Raw genomic sequence first — 17,698 nt, forward strand, 5'->3', positions numbered from 1 at the left:
TTCGGCACTCAAGGCCTTAAGGGCTTTACTGAAGTATTTAAGGGCATGCGAATTGTGTGACCGCTTTTGAATGTTGTAGCGCATAGTATCGCATTACTGTGCGATTTTTCTGGTTTCTACCTTTTTCTCCTCCTCTTCTTCTTTCTCCTTTTATTCCCTTTATCCCTTTCCCCAGCACAGGGTAGCCAGCCGGTACTTACACTAGCTAACTTCCCTGTCTTTCCTCCCCTCTGTCTCCTCCTCCTCCTCCTTGATTCAAAGCATTCTTGGTCTCTTTCTTGGTACTTTGGGATAAGGTAGGTAGGGATTTTGTGGGCCCTAAACAAATAATTAGGCAAAATTAGGCAGTATAAGAGATTACTGACTCATACTCCCTTAACAATGGTGTTTTTTTTTTTAGGTCTGCCACCCCCTCATATTTATATTCAGGTCTATTCACACTCAGTGGTACTCACTTGCGTTCATGCTAAGATCTACTCACCCTTACAAAAAAAATTGTTGAAAGGTTATTGAGATATCATTGTTCAACGTCAACAAATGACCTTGAAAGATCATTGGGGAATTGTTGAAACAGCATTGAGGAAATTGTTGACAAGTGTTGATAATTGGCCCGCGACATTCTGTCGAAACATCATTGTGGCCTCTCAATTTGAAAGATCGTAGGCATATCGTTGAAACTATGGTGTACTTCAATGTTGAAAGCCCATTGAAGCATGGTTGAAGATGTGTTGCCTGTCGATATTGAAAGCTAATTGACGTATTGTTGAAATGTGTCGTTTGTCAATGTTGAAAGCCCATTGAAGCATTGTTGAAGCTCAAACTTGAAAGCCCATTGACGTATTGTTGAAATGTGTTCTTTGTCAATGTTGAAAGCCCATTGAAGCATTGTTGAAGATGTGTTGTCTCAAAATTGAAAGCCCATTGATGTGTTGTTGAAATGTGTTGTTCATTAATATTGAAAGCCCATGGAAGAATTGTTGCAGATCTGTTGAACATCAACACAAATTATGTTGAAAGCCCTTTATGCCCCACTGGGTATTTAGCAGTTTAAACCTGCACTTTCCTTAAAATACTGCTGAGCTATGTTGCATATAATTACCTTTGATGTCACGTTGGTATGTTTGCTGTGAGAGGGCAGGGATAAAATTTAAATACAGGGGTTTTGTATCGCAGGCCTCTGCCACCCTGGGCTCAAAAGCATGCTCCCAGATCGCCTGTAATAAACCATATTGTAAAACTGCTAGCAGTACTGTTATGCCACTTTTTTCAATTGTCAGAGTGGATGGACCTCCACAATATTAAGAGTGCTGAACTGATGCAGACAAAAACCATTTTTCTAGGTGAACTGTTTATTTGTAAACAAACATCTGTGTAAATGTACAACCATTTGTAGTTTGAGCACATCAGAAACTTCTTAAAAACTATTGCACAGTACAAACTTCCTGCAGCTTGACACCATAACAAAACAGAATACTGAAGATGTAGTCTGTGTGGCCCTCAAGTAAAACACATTTCTCAAAAGAAATAAATTTTTAAAAATAAATACCTAAATTAAATGTAGAAGCAGACTGACATGACTGTTAATAAGAGCACTCAAAAAAGGCACTTGCTTTCTCTATTTGGGAGCCAGTGGTACTATTACCATGGCACGATTTGCTTGAGCCCACAGCACTCAACTGAGACCTGATATGCAGGGTGGTTATCTTTAAGTTTCATGGAATTTATTAAACACGGACTGTTCCAGCTAACATAATTCTAGATACAGAGTGCCAAACATTATTTGCATGAGAAATCAAGACACCATAGTCAGATGATTAAGAAAAACTCAGTTCCTAATAAAGCTTTTCAAATTGTAGACGGTAATTTTACAAGGTGTATGCACTTAGAACGAACTTCCAGAATGACACCAGTAACGAGACACATGCCATCAAACTGGCTGTAGAAATGCACTGCTGTAGCACTTACTTTTTTTTAACAGAACGCACTGTTACGCATTGAAGCACAAAAGTAACCGGAATGCCCATGTATTTCTCACATTTATGGAAAAATTTCGCAACTGGTGTCATCCTGGAAATTAATTTCAAGTGAATATGTCTTTCAAAATCACTGGCTACAATTTGCAAACTGAAATATGTGCCGTGATGTGATAAGTGAATTAATAAATTTATGAGAATCAGTTTAATGTTTCCATTTCTTGTGCTAGTAATGTCCACCTCTGAATAATCCAGCTCAAGAAAAAAAATTATGCTACCTGGCACAGACAACTTAAAGATCTGTAAAACTGAAAAAGGATCACTGTACAATCCTTATTTGTTGCTTGAATGGTATGTGCCAATTTCGGTAAACGTTACATACTTCTGAAACATGGCAATCACAATAAGTGATGCTGATGGGAGCAATTTATTATGCTGCATTGCTGTTGCATGATCCAGTTGTGTTTTCCGCCATGATAACGTTCCTGCGCAGGTCATTCCATATCAAGCGACTTATTCATATTAAGTACTTCAGATTTTTATATGGAAAAAAAAACAGCTATTAGTGATGTGCTGGAATCAAAGTTACTCCTTGTGAGAGTTCCATTACAATTTTATTCACTGCCACAAAAAAATAACGAAAGAATTCAGAAAAAGATATGGTTTAATGCAAACATGAAAGGCACATCATTGCCATTACCAGAGATCTTTCGTTGCATTTTAAATTTAAGCCGACTTATACCTATTAATTTTACTCATGTATTTTAGAAGGCAATAAGTTATTTTTACAAAGTTATGTCAAATGCAGTTTTTATTGAACTCTGACAATGGCACAGATGCACTTGCAGGTGTGCGATTCCATGCCGAATCGACCAGCGTTTTTTTGACAGCACACATATAGCTGAAACATTACTATATGTTTACTAGAGTTCAAAACTCGTTACCCACTTTTATTTATTTTTGCCAGATATTTTGTAGCACTTTGGTGACAGTTTAGTTTTCCTGCTCAGCTGAGCTAGAGGACATCAATCAACATTCTTCTTCAAATGAACATTGTATTGATCGAGGCCTTCAAATGGTGTGCGTGGAAATACGGTGAAGTGATGCAACTGCCAAAATAGCCAATTTTTTAAATATTTGAATACTTCAATTGCTTTCGGCACCGGCAAGAAATGAGTCAAATTGCAATCCGTTAGTTTTTTTTTTTCGTAACGAAGATTCACAGGACAGAAATTAAATACAGAATGATAGCCCAGGTGACATAGTATAGCAAAAAAATGTGAAGCTTTGAAGGTTCAGCTAATCGCCTGTAAAAAAAAAACAAATTTTAATCTTTTGCAAGAAGCTTCATGTTGAAGGAAAAAACAGCTTTCATGGTTGGCCAAAAAGTATGTGATACATTATTGGATAGCTCTACATGTCTGCTATGCATGTGTGAAGTTAAAAAAGGCATTATTTTTAAATGCGAGAAATTCTTTTTTGAAATTTTGTCAGCACCGACTTTTCTCGGATGTGCGCACTGCTTGCCGGCTGGGAATGCAGACCACAAAGCTGGCTTCGTCTCCACACAGATGACAGAGAAGCGGTGTTAGTGTCTCCATTTTATTGCCAAGGGACACATGCTCTAACGCAACGAGGCTTGTGTTTGGTGTGGGCCAGGTAAACCATACAGCCATTACACATAAAATATCAATACGAGGTCTGTTAGAAAAGTATCCGACCTTTGGCTGAAGAAAAAAAAAAAAAACTGGGATAACTGGAGCGTTGGAAACCTAATCACTGTCAAAGTAGTCTCCTTGGGACTCCAGCCACTTCTCCCAGCGGTGCTGCCATTGTTAGAAGCATTCCGAGAAGGCCTCTTTCCGAATGGAGTTTAGCTCAGCTGTCGTTGCAGCCATAATGTCTTCTCTTGTCTGCAATTGTGCTTCTTTCAATGGCCTCTTGATTTTGAGAAATAGCCAGAAGCCGCAGGCGGCCATATAAGGAGAGTAAGGAGCCTGTCGAACTACAGGAGTCTGGTTTTTCGCCAAAAGAGTCTGAATCAAGTGCGAGAAAAGCATTGTCGTGATGGATGCGCCAATTTCCTGTTGACAACTTTGGTATCTTGCGCCACACAGCATCACATAGGCCATGGAGGACATCCCTGTAGTAGTCTTTAGTGATTGTTTGACCCTGTGGTGCGTACCCGTGGTGTACCACACTGCAGGAGTCAAAGAAAGCAGTCAGCAACACTTTAACGTTGATGCGCACTTAGCGGTCTTTGGTTGGTGACGTGGAATGCTTCCACTGTAATGACTGGGATTTGGTTTCCCGGTGATAAACATACATCCAAGACTTGTCACCAGTGATTATGGTGTTCGTGAAGTTGAGGTCACTGTTTGTGGAATCCAGCATGTCTGTGAGACTTCAACACGAAGTTGCTTTTGCTCCACCATGAGCAGCTTGGGAACGAATTTCGGGGCAAATCTCTTCATGGCCAAATCTTCGGTGATAATGGAATGTGGATAAAATGTGCTGATGCCCACCTCTTCCACAATTTCTTGGATAGTCACACGACGGTCCCGCATCACCACAGGGCTCACTTAGGCAATGACCTGGTCATTTCGGCATATTGATGGCCGACTGGAGCGTGGCTCGCTCTCCACCGATGCGTGGTCGTCTTTAAACTGGTTGTACCACTCCTTAATCTGTGTGCTGCTCATAGCGCAGTCACCGAAAGCAGTCTGAATCTTCTGAATGGTTTCCACGTGGCTGTCGCCCAGTTTCTGGCAAAATTTGACGCAGTAGCACTGCTCCAGTCGCTCCGCCATTTTCCTTGCAATAAAAAAACGACGAGAGCACTGTGTACTACCTCATTCAAATGCTGCGTCCCAGCAATTCACGCTATTGGCAGGCGGGAAAAAATTCGTGCATGCGCGAAAAGGTTCAAGGGTGGCTGATGAAAACGCGCTTGTTTCATATTCATCAGGTGTCTGCAAAAAAAAAGTCAAATACTTTTCTAACAGACCTCGTACGTATTAATATGTGAGGGAATCCTGCAGTGTTAAAAGATATCTTTCATGCAGTTTACAAAAAAAAAATATCGGCTATTATGTAGACAGTAAATCCAGGAAGAGCGCTGATATTGTTCATACAAAGCATTTTAAAGGGCATGTCGCAGTGCAATGCAACACAGAGGGAGCAGGACACTTCGTGCCCTGCTCCCTGGAGCCCAATGATGATGCAAGTAGAAAACACCTTCATAATTAAGACTGAAAACCTACATAAGTGTGAACAAATTCTTGTGGTGTTGTTTGCTACCACTGTTTCAGAGCCAGAACGTGTTCACCTATAAAAGTCATATTTGCCTTGTTCAGTCTGATGTGGTCAGACACCACTGGCGACCACTTTTTGCTTTCATGTTAAAAAAATACAAGTTGAGACTGCAGCTGTAGCGCTTGACGTCACCTGCCTTCGCAATGATAAAAAAGGCAGTCAGTTTGTTGAGTAGTTTTTGTGGCTAATTATATTAATCTTTCCTTGCTAGCTGACATGGCTTCATATATTTATGCTATATTTATGCTGTATGTGTGATCCACAAATGAACATTAGAGAAAATAATTTATTGCACTTAAAGAATACCTTTTTGTTACTTGTCACATGCATAGCAGACATGTAGGGCTGTGTAACGATGGGCGACATACTTTTGTGCCAACCTCCAAAGCTAATTTTTTACCTTCAACACGAAGCTTCTTGCAAAAAATTGGAACTTTCAGTTTTTTTAGCTGATCAACTGAACCTACAAGGCTTGAAATATTTTGCAGCTATCCCAAGTCAACCAGTCTGATTTTATATTTATTTTGTGCCTTCTGTACTTCCCTACATTAGAAGAAAATTCAAACTTTGCAAATTTTGGCAGTCACACCACTTGTCTCTTGACATGAACATCATATGAATATCTGGATCATACAATTTCCCTTTCAAAAGAAACGTGTATCAGTGCCTTCTAGATTAGCTGGGCAAGAACAATAAATTTTTGCCAAAATTCAAAAAAATTTTTGCGAAGGAAAATAAATGGGGAGCAAGAGTTCGGAGTTTCAACTATATCTGTGATGGTCAAAAAAACGCTGGTTGGTTGCCCTGGAATGAGTCAAGTGTATGTATGAAAGCAAATTTTCTCAAAAATTTTCTTATTGTACCTACTCAAAATCAAGCAAACTTGAGATGCTTTGCCATAGTGGAACAGTTCTTGACAAAATTGGCTGGTTTGGCATGAAATGACTTAAGATACTTAAAAAATATATTAATAAGGAAACACTATCCTTACTGGAACCATATCAAAAACTAACATAAAAGTGTAGTGAACTATAACAAAGCACAGCACTTGTATTCTGGATTAAGCAATCCAATGTGGGCTTCTTAGGAGACTTGCATAATTAGCATAAATAAAATTAACATAAAAATGTCAAGGCATAGAAAGGCACAACATTTGTATGCTCATTTGAGAAATCCAAATTGAGCCCTTCAGGAGACTAACATAAAACATAAAAATGTCGAGAGTTACAAAAGCACAACACTTGTGTTTTGGTTTGAGCTGTCCAACTTGGGCTCTTGAGAGGCTATTGGTCCCATGCGAGAAGCGAGGCCAGAGTTCTTTACATAGGGCATGTTGGTACCAGGAAACTTGTGACACGTGAAGCCTGCAACAACAAGAAGCCAGAACAAGTTTTAAAAAGCAACTTCTACATGCAAAAGAATGAATGGCATGCAATATGCCCTTGTTATAATGAAATTGATTTATGTATTTGTGTAGCTTAATTCCAACTTTCCACGGGTACAGCTTTGCAGCATGACCATTTAAATTGATTCTGTGTGGCACGGGACTACACTAAGTGTCAAATGCAGGAAAGGGCAAAGAGGAACAAAACACTGTAGCAAAATAACTTTACGAATATCCTCAATGTCGAAGATGTGAACTTTGCTTGCTGAGAAACAAAATGGTGAAAAAAATTCATGTTGTTTATAAATAAACCTGAACTGACAATTAAATTATTTCTTGTAACTTTCATAATTAAAATGTGCAGCATTTAACTGTGCTTTTCCATGCTCCAAATACAATACTGTCATGTCACTACAATTGAGTGTAGCTTCATTTGAAGTTAGGTTTCCTGAGTTCACATGCAATCGGAATGTACTTCTCGCCTTACAATGACTTAGGACTTTCTACATTAAAGAAGACACTGCTTACAGCAAAGTATGTTTTCGGCCTCAACGATTGAATTACTGTTATAATGAGGATTCCATGTAGTTGTGCACCAAGCTGCTTAGCATGAAACATGCAGAATGTGACAGATACGAAGAAATGCTGTCTTTTAAGAGCCATATGCCATAGGACTGACTTCTTTAACCCTTTTAGGGTTTACTGCCGTACATCTGTGGCTGTGACGGAACGTTCTGAAAAAATTTGCCGTTTCAGAACAGAGTGTTGCCTAGCATCCCACTGGAGGTGCTGCAACCTTCTGAGGCTTCTAGAAAATATTCTTAAAGTGCTGTCGCTCCATGGGTTTCTCCAAAACTGATTTTCACTTAGCTCCTTGGTGTCTGTCATTGCAGTAATTTGGGAGTGTTGCCACAAGTTTTTGTAAGTTTCATTACACAAAAAAATTATGCTGCTTTATCCTGCATAAAAAAATAAAACATCTAAAAGTGCAAATACTGAAATGGTATTGCCACTTCATCGTTATTTAAAAATATTATTTACCACTTCATTTTCTCGGAACGTCACTCTGAAGAACTTAAATCTGCAATAAAAATATTAAGAGTGCACGAAAAGTGATTTTTGAGGCTGAACCGAATAATGCTAGAAGCAAATCAAATAATGGATAGCTTCTGAATAATGAACAGCTGATATCACAATTAATGTAAGATGAGGCTCACAACCTAGTATTATTAATGTTTGCAAGTTTCTGTCATTGTTATGTTATGAAGAGCTGTTTATTAAAAGCACAAATGGAGCAGCAAAAGGTTTCTTCACATGCACAGGACTCTTCAGTAAGCATAAATGATTTCTGTACAAAGTACAGCTACTTAAGTAATGTAGCCTGGTCTGCTATTCTTACAAGTTCTTACGTTTTATGTCTATACTATGTTATTGGATGTGAAAATTTACCGTACTTTGGCTCAAATTTCATGTTTTATTGGTGTTTCGAAATATTAGAATACTCACATTTACAAATAGTGACCATTCAAAGACTAAATTGAATAGGACACTATTCAATTCGAAAGTTTTGAGCATTTGCAAACCACAAAAAATATTAACTCCTAAATTAGAGAGGCATATTTCTCCCCAAAATGTGACCCTCAACGGGCTAAACAAGAGCGACAGAAAAGCCCATTCATCTTTTTGATTATTTTAAGCCCATAATCTACTTGGCAATGGTTCATAACCATGTTAACAGGTAGGTGAAGTAAGGAAGCAGGAATCAATTCTAACAATTTCAGAATGGGAGTAGTGGACATGTCTGATGGACTGTAAGAAGCTTTATACATTAGGCCCCAAGAGCCTATTTTCAATTTATTGAAGTATATGGGGAAAAGCCACATAAATATTTTTTTTCATATCTTAGAATACAAAGTGATAAAGTGTGCGTTAATAAATACGAGTCATAGGTTAAGTGCTTAGAATGAGTAAGCGCCCACTAAACGTAGTACTGTTGACAGCAATGCTTGCAACTCTGTCCATGTTGTTTCTTTGATTGAAACAACCAAAAGAAAATTGTCACACCACTCAGGTTCCCTCTGCTAAAAGGCTGCTGTCTGGCATCACATGGACCTCCTTCAATATAGGAGCAACCTTAATTCGATGTGGTATGTTAAAATTGGTGAATCTACTGTTTCACATCTCAGAACCTGGAGAGCTGTTTTGATTTCTGCAATTTGGTGAACGTGCTCCTGCTCGAGCTGAGCAGTAACCACACTTGAGCATAGCTTCTCCGCAATTCGTGTATTAGAATAACACTTTCAGGCTAATTAAACATGTCGTCCATGCCAATAGATTTGGAGCGTGCTTCACAGACAACTATTCCTTGCAATGACAGCCATGTAGCACTGCTAATGCGCCAATGCAGCTCATGTTATGTGGTGGAGCCACTAAAAACTTTCAGCAGTGAAGGCAGCTTTCAAATTTTAGAAGCATTTGTGTATGGCGGCATTACGCACTTATGATCATATGAACAGTCATTCCAAATAGTAGGCTATCGTAGCACACAACTGCACACACGGGCTACTTGAAAGTCGTTTGTTATGCCAATGGCAAGTTCATAATTTTAGAAAAAAATGTGAATGTAAAATTGCAACCAGAAAGGATATATGGTACTTGCCTATAACAGCACTGACCCTGGTGGGGTCAAGAGCCCTTTTTGCCCTTGGTGTTATTTCCAAAGGCCAAATGGCCCATGAGCTCCTCCTCTGTGAACACATGGTGAAGCAAGGCCCTTGCAAACTTTCCTGGTCCACCATGGCAGGCCATGGTAAGCTGTGCCAGGATAACCTTCTCAATGTGCGCTCCTTCAACCTATGTGAACCTGCACGTTTAAGTAAATGTTAGCAAAACAGTTTTAAGCCTTTCAAGCACATTCACACAACAGCCCTACTGCAAATAAATTAAAAAAGTACCTGTTGCAAATCTAGAATGCTAAACTGGACTTCTTACAAGCTTCTTATGCTGTCCGGATGCCACGTTTCAGGAGAACAATCCAGCACAAACAAGAATAATAAACCAAAGTATCCAAACATCTAGTACTTGAAAAAGGGGAGTACCAGCGAAACACAAATGACACGCACACAAGGAAACGGCATTAGACACGGACTCCCTGTCTAACGCCTCTTCCGTGTGTGCGCGTCCTTTGTTTTGCTGGTACCCCCCTTTTTCAAGTTCATCATGCACCAACTGACCCAAGAGCTTGAGCTAATGCACATCTAGTACTATTTATTGTGATTACCATTCTTAGGATACTTCATATTTTCAGGTCTCTATTTTCCCATCCATTTGTGTCAATAGGTAGCCCATGGTCTAATGGGGAGATTGGGCTGCTATGTTGAGGGAAGAGTTCAAAATCAACCGTCAGAACAGCTTGGGTGACTGGTTATGCGACCCTGGGCATATGCCACTTTTCAATGAATCTCTTTCCCGCTATCTTGGGCAACTGCTGCTGCTTGTGTTGGCAAGCAGCATTAGGAGCTCGAAGAGGGACATGATTGTCGATCATTACTAAGATTACCACTACACATCATGTTCACTTGCTGTGCTCCAGATGTAATGTGTGAGGATTCCACTCCACTGTATGAAATGTACATAAGTTGCAAGGACAGTATGTGCCAACCACCACCTCAATTAAATTAATCGACTCGCAAAGCACAGGCTGCACAAGATCACGGAGTGAACTCAGAAGTTTGTGGACAGTCAGTTGATGTCCATGTCAGGGACTTCTAGGGAGATTCGGTCATTTCCTCGATGTGCATCATCGTGCCGTCACACATTGTATTACAATTCTGTCTGTCTTGTTGTACCACCGTTCTAATAGTCATCACGTATCACCACAATTCAATATATAAATAGACACTTATATCTACTGTTTATTTAATCTTTATGGAGAATACTTTGAGCATGAGTTTTTGCAGAGATCATGAATTCTACCACTTAAAGGAGCACTAAAGAAATATAAATTAATTAAATTCTGGCATTTTAAGTGCCAAAATGACAATCTGATGTTTAGGCACGCCATAGTGGGGAACTCTGGACTAATTTTTACTAAATTAGGCTGCAAGGTACCTGGGCAGTTTTGTATTTATCCTCCATCAAAATGCGGTTGTTTGATCCTGTGACCTCGTGCTTAGAGGAGCTGTGCCAACACCCCTAAGCAACTACGGCATGAAAGCACTATAGAGAAAAATTATTTTAGATGTATCTGTACATGACCTTCCTACAATTCAAGAGATTCACTCATACCGTGACAAGAGGCCGAGTAAACTGTAAAAGCAGCAAGAGGAAAGATTGGTGGCAGTGCTGCCTTGAAGTTACCACACCCGCTTGCTGTGACGTCATGGATTTAGATGACGTCTGTTCAGGTGTAGCAATTTTTTTTACAAATAAAGATGTTCTTCATCATATTCCAAAAACCCAAATAAAAAGCGTCAGGAACATTTACAGAACCAATACAACCAAAGTATGAAAAGATACTTGGAATCCATGATGTGACAATGAGGTGTCAGCACGAAGATTTTGGGGCGATACTCAGAAAATTAAACTTTGAGCTTTATTTTCTCTAATAATCAAGCAACTACCAAGAAATTTACAGAAGTAGTTATTTAAGACGATGCTTTATTTAAAATTCATTTAGGGTGTCATTAGTGTCCCCTTAATACAAAACAAGGAATGCACTTGGCTGCGTAATAGGTTAACATGCATCACTGGTTCTCATTAAGGTAGGATTATCAGTATAGCAAAGGGCATGCACTGGCTGCTCAAGAGGGGAGCCCTTCCACTTCCCCTCAACCTTCCAATTTCCAATTTATGAGCAGTGATGCAATTTCTGTATCTTAACAAGACATAATGCCAAGATAGAGCATGTGGTGACCGGCACTTCGCACCATCCAGCTCGGCATCAATCTTTTTGGAATTTGGCCCTTGAAATGCAGAAAGCCCCGATCATTGCTCGTTCTTCAGCCAACTTTCTCGAAGGGTGCTGCTGTTCTGGTTTGATACATCTAGCAGTGCACTGCTGTATGACATAGGCCATTATACCTTCGTTCTGGTAAAACTATAAAGATGTTCACTCATGTAGACCACTAATGTCCACACTAAGTTTCATATCAGGCATATACACTGAAAAAGACACATTCTGCGTTTAATATGTTCACAAGTGACACTGAATTCACTCCCAGTCCCGGTGCAGTTGTTAAGTCTTTCAGCTGAGTGCTTAAAGGCACCATGTCTCCTAATGAAGGCACTCTGCACCAATTGATCACTGGAGCAAATGCCTTGCAGTTGCATCAGCAATGTTTTTTTTTCCTGCTTCCTGCAATACATTTTCACGGCATCACTGTATTTGATCATGGTGACGCTAGAGAATGGATGACCAAAGAATTCACCTTTAGCGTGCCAGCTGGGGCGTCTCCCAGCTCACTTTGAATCTGAAAAAAGATGTCAGTATTAAAACGTGAAGCCACGATGCAGCAAAAGCGAGAATCAAAAGAGCTACATGGACCATTAGGCTGACATAAATGGACGGATACAAATGACTAGTCATCGAATACACGAAAGTGTGGCGGCTCTTGCCAATGGCAGTGTGAGCTTGTCAAATAATTTATTTCACATTCCTCTACTTATATTAAAAATTATTTCCACGCATCTACTTAACTGTTATGGCCACATATTAAAGGCAGCTCCTTCATATAAGGCCCCAGTGTTACATTCTTTTACTCCCCGTCTACCTGATGCTACTGAAGTTTTGCTTACACTCAAAGAAAGAATTTCACAGACCTGCTCTTTCGACAAAAAACATTATTCCAAGCTTGTGGCAAAGCGTCGTCATTTAGTTCACAACGATGCGCTCCCCTTTCAATCTGCTCACTGTGTAGTGCTCGGATTCAAAGCAAAAATGGCTTTTCGACATAACTAGCTACTTCTATGGTCACAAGAAACAATGCTAATTATTGATGTTTATGTTGCCGATAACATATACATGCCGCCTCGAAACACAGTGGGACGACAAGGCAGATATGCCAGGCATTTATCTCGTTCCTTTACTGATTTTAAAACTTTGTTACATCAATCAGTTACTAAAGTGCGAAAAGCTGAAATTTCACGCGGTTACATTTCTTTAATGTTCTATCCCAGTAAAGTAGGACCTGGAGTGCCATGAAATCTGCCTTTCCGTGAATGCAGAGCACCTACGCGAAGCCGTTTGGGCGAAGCACTCGATGGCACCGAACGGAGAAGATAAAAAAAGAAAGTTGAATGCGCGCTAACAGGTGGAAAACAAAACACACGCGGTTGGCAAGGCGTATAACTCGGTGATTTCGCAGCACTCTGTGGCATCACCCCTATTGTATGTCACGTATCGCATAGAATCGCGTGTACACACTTGAAATTTTTTATTATTGCGAGACAGCCTCCTCTGTGTTTTCCGGTCGCGCGAACGTCGGCCGCACGGCGTGACAGATACTGGCGCTGAAGCACCGCGGTGTCACTCGATCCTGAAGGGAACAGCGCAACAGAATACATTTTCGCTGATCCCACCGCCACCCCCCCCCCTTTGTTGCTACAGCTCACTCACACGCCTTGTACTAGCGTGGCGCAAACGAAATATCTTCGATTACAGTACAGATCGGATGGTTTCAGGTCGCATTGTTATGCGCTCATTAATAAGGCTAACTCAATCGGTGCTCGAACACCGTATCAGAAATCATGGCGTACAACAGCCCTGTTTTAGCTGGCACCACATAGCTGCCTTACGTCGCCACAAGCGGAGAGTAAAGTTAAACCAGGACAAAGCTCCACGTTATATATCACAAATATAGTGCTGTACAACCAATTCTCGCAACGGAAGGATAGTGCTAGGAATGAAAACTAGAAAAGAGGCCCGCGGAAAACACGCACAGGCGCTGAACTCATTTCCGGGCTCCCGTACACCGCTTCGCAATGGACGAACAAGGGGAATTCGAAACATCAACTCACCTTTGATGACGCTGAGTCGGAGGCGATCATGGCGATCTTCGAGGCAACAAGCCCATAAAAAGCGAGCAACACGCAGGAATATTCCAAAGATGTCACAGCAAAGCACACAAAGAACGCAGAAAAGCAGGAAGCTTTCAAGCGAACAGCGTACACGAACTCGCCGGAATGCTCCAAGCATCAACACCGCAAAGGCGCAATCATACATGTACACTCATACAAATACACGCTTACATTATCATAAATTGTACTATTTGATAACAAATTCTGTGATGTCATGTTATTACAGAACAATTGTTGCGCTTTGCATGTGTATTAAAGTTTTTTGCTTCACTTCTTTGATGAACTACTTTCTTTGGCGCAGTAACGCGGTGCACCGGCCGGAGCTAATGGAGTGCGCGGGAAAAGGCGCCAAATTCAAACGTCGCAAACGCCGTGCTAATTTGTGCGCGCACAGTTTTCGTCGTTTGGATTTTAAAAAAAAAGTAATGCGTGCCGCAACCATGCGAACTGAACTATTGACCAGAAAAGTACAGAAACGTCGCTGTTTGTGCTTCTTATTTCAACGTCACAGCAAACTGCAGGCGGTCTGTCGTCCCATTCTTTTAAACATTTGCGTGTGTGCTTCTGCGCTGTGCGATTTGTCACCGAGAACGTATAGCAGCGCAGATTCTGCTTGGTGGCCGAGCAGATTCCCAACACATTCGCCAGCACCCCGTCTACGTCACAGAAAAGAATGTGGCCTCCATGTGAAATATGAGCACGATGACATACATATCAGCCAAGCTTTTCGTTTCGTTCTGTGCGTGCTAACGGGTAACATCTAAGCGATACGCACTCTGTAAAAACGATGTTCACTCCTTTATCCGCCGCACCCGCTGTGGTGGCATAGTGGCCTGAGGTGTTGCGCTAATAACCCGAGTGCTTGGGATCTAATGCCGCTCGGGGCGGCTGCATTTCGATGGAGGTGTAATGCAAGAACGTCCGTGTACTGTGCGTTCGGTGCAGGTTAAAGGACCCCAGATGGTGAAAATAAATATGGAGTTTCTTACTACGGTGCGGCTCATAATCAAAGCGTGGATCTGGCACGTCAAACCCAAGTCTTGAATTTTGTTAACGTTCTCCGCCACCTTGACCATATTTAACATGGAGGCATGCAATGCCGTTTCCTAACACACAGCCAGGGCACTGCCCCCTTATAATGGACGCCGATGGAAATGCAGGATGCGTCCAATCATCGGTTGTTTGTCACTGCTAGTAGAGACGTTTGTCTTCTCAAACTGCATATATATATATATATATATATATATATATATATATATATATATATATATATATATATATGCAGGGTGTTTCTTCCTGCTAACTTTAGGCCGAGTGTAAACTCTATGCATTCTATGACGACGCGACTAAATGCATGTTGCTCCCTTTGGTATGTAGCGTGTCGCGCTATTTCTGTGTTTTGCTTAATTAGCTAATTAGTCAAGGATAATTAACCAACTTCTGAAGCAAGGAAGTTAGGAAAAAAATTCCAATTAGCAAGTTGCAGAGCAGTTGGCAACACGTACGAATAAACCGTTTCTGTCTTTCTATGTGTTAAGCATTAGTGTTTTTCAGCTTACTGCGTATGCTCGCGAAATACAAAAAGCACCACATGACATGCCCGCCTGCGAGTCGTGATTGCACTGCTCCTAAGCCTTCCGCGCACAAACGAAAACATACCATTTAACCGGTGTGAACACTCGTCTGCTTATCGCCATCATGAACCGCAGCGAGGGAAGCACGTCGCTGGCGTCAATTATAATACCTCAGCCAACGCCTTCGTCACTGCCCTGTCGCCTTTTAAGCGGCAGCACACCCTGCTCGATGGTATGCTCGTTTGAGAGCGCTGCAAGCACGGCGCGCAAGCGGGTATGTCAGGTGATATTTTTTGTATTTCGCGGGCATCCGCAGTAAGCTGAAAAACAATAACACTTAATAGATAGAAAGTTAGAAATGGCCTAATCGGACGTTTTACAAAGTGCTCTAGAACTTTCTAATTGGAATTTTTCGCCTAACTTTGTTCCTTCAGAATGGCTAATTTTCTTGACTAATTAACTACTTAGAAAAAATACAAGAATAGCGTAACACATACAAGAGTGAGCAACATGCATTTGGTCACATCGTCTTATGGTGCATCGGCATATTTTTAAACTCTGAGTAAAGTTAGCTGAAACACGTGTATATACATCTATGCTTCAAGTAACGTGAAACAACACCCTGTATATATGCAATGGTGACAAGTGATCAGTAAAGCAACATATATATGCAAAAAACGCACACATACGTATGTTCGTGTGTTTTTCACATATACTTCGAAACTCAATATTGCTCGTGACTCAATCTTATTCAACAATAAGTTAACAACATTTAGTAAACGACTTTATTGTTGAAAACTACTCAACAATGGTTCAATACTCAATACTATTCAACAATATGTCAAGAGAATTTAGTCAACGACTTCATTGTTGAAAATTACTCAACATTAGCTCAATAATAGTCAATACTATTCAACAATATATCAACAGAATTTAGTCAACGACTTTATTGTTGGAAACTACTCAACAATGGCTCAATAATACTCAATACTATTCAATGATATATCAAAAGAATTTAGTCAACGACTTTATTGTTGAAAACTACTCAACAATGGCTCAATAATACTCAACACTATTCAACAACATACCAACAGAATTTAGTCAACGACTTTTTTGTTGTGAACTGCCCAACAACTTTACTGTTGAATTATTGCTCTGTGGTTTCAATATTTGTTGAGGTATTGTTGAAAGGCTATTGAGTCAACAATTCGTCAACAATATGCCAACAACATTTCAACAGTCATTTTCATAAGGGCCCACGTGGGCGGAGCCACCGATTTAGCCTGGGGGCTTGTGCCCTCGGGCCCTAGTTTCTCTGGACTAAAATAAAGTTCTTTCCATGCCATGCCACTGCACTCACTCGCATCCCTACTGAAGCCTACTCATTCTCAATCACACTAACGTTTTGTAGTCATGTCTGCTCACATTCACCCGTTCATACAGACACTTGCTCACGTTCATGGCCACGTCTTTCAAATGGGTGTGTAATTATGTAATTAAGACATTTAAATACACACGTGGGATATATGCAAGCTGTCACCAGCGAAAGGCGTTAATCAATGGCATAGGTCGTTTACAATCTGTGGCAGAAGATACCGCAAACACAGGAAGGAATCCTCGCGGTAAAAGCCATAATCTCGCGCCAGCGTTGATTTACGAGAGCCCGGGAATTGCTCGTAAAACAGCGCTACGTGGATACCTTGTGGACGCTATCGTGACCCGAAAACCATGTTGTCGGTTCTGGCCATAATTGGGTCACGTGGATCGGGCTGAGTGAGAGTCAGCGTCGTACGACGTCTGGACAAACAACACGGCACCAACCCGAACACAGCGGGCCCGTCTCAAGCCTTGTTTGAAGGATCGCTGTAGTCGAGAATGCGAGAGGTTATTTCGCGACACGCGAAGGACAAGCTTCGTCTCGGCATATTGATGTTACCGTACCGCGGCCTTGCTCAGTGATAGTTATCAATCAATCAATAATCAATAAATAAAATAATAATAATAATAATAATAATAATAATAATAATAATAATAATAATAATAATAATAATAATAATAATAATAATAATAATAATAATAATAATAATAATAATAATAATAATTTTTATTGTTACTTGTGTTATTATTGTCATCACCGACACTCAACCGTTCAAGAATAAAGAGTCTTTATAACGATCGTTATAATGATCCCGACATTTTTGATAACTCCCTGTCATTGTTCTTTTCGGAGCTTTTCACTCTGTCATAGTTTCACGCAACGTTAAACTGCGTTTGCCCCCTTTTTCTTGTCCATTTTCCTTGCGCTTTGTTGGATATACTCTCATTTGCAAAATTTGTTTCTTTTAATGTCCGTACCAGCTTTTCCTTTTTATTTT

At 40.5% G+C, this 17,698-nt stretch overlaps 1 protein-coding gene and 1 long non-coding RNA gene across 3 annotated transcripts in view; both read right to left on the reverse strand.

Moving 5' to 3' along the window:
- Nucleotides 1–17,698, reverse strand: part of LOC135917129 (uncharacterized) — a 677,883-nt gene that overhangs the window by 71,158 nt on the left and 589,027 nt on the right. The gene's annotated exons all lie outside the window — the stretch shown is intronic.
- Nucleotides 1,332–13,856, reverse strand: LOC139049034 (uncharacterized). The gene is made up of 4 exons (XR_011508054.1): nt 13,690–13,856; nt 12,102–12,143; nt 9,332–9,535; nt 1,332–6,652 (listed from the first exon to the last, which is right to left on the reverse strand). It is a non-coding gene; the product is annotated as an uncharacterized lncRNA (long non-coding RNA).

The sequence above is a fragment of the Dermacentor albipictus genome, chromosome 8 (genome assembly GCF_038994185.2).
Source record: "Dermacentor albipictus isolate Rhodes 1998 colony chromosome 8, USDA_Dalb.pri_finalv2, whole genome shotgun sequence".
Taxonomy (NCBI): domain Eukaryota; kingdom Metazoa; phylum Arthropoda; class Arachnida; order Ixodida; family Ixodidae; genus Dermacentor; species Dermacentor albipictus.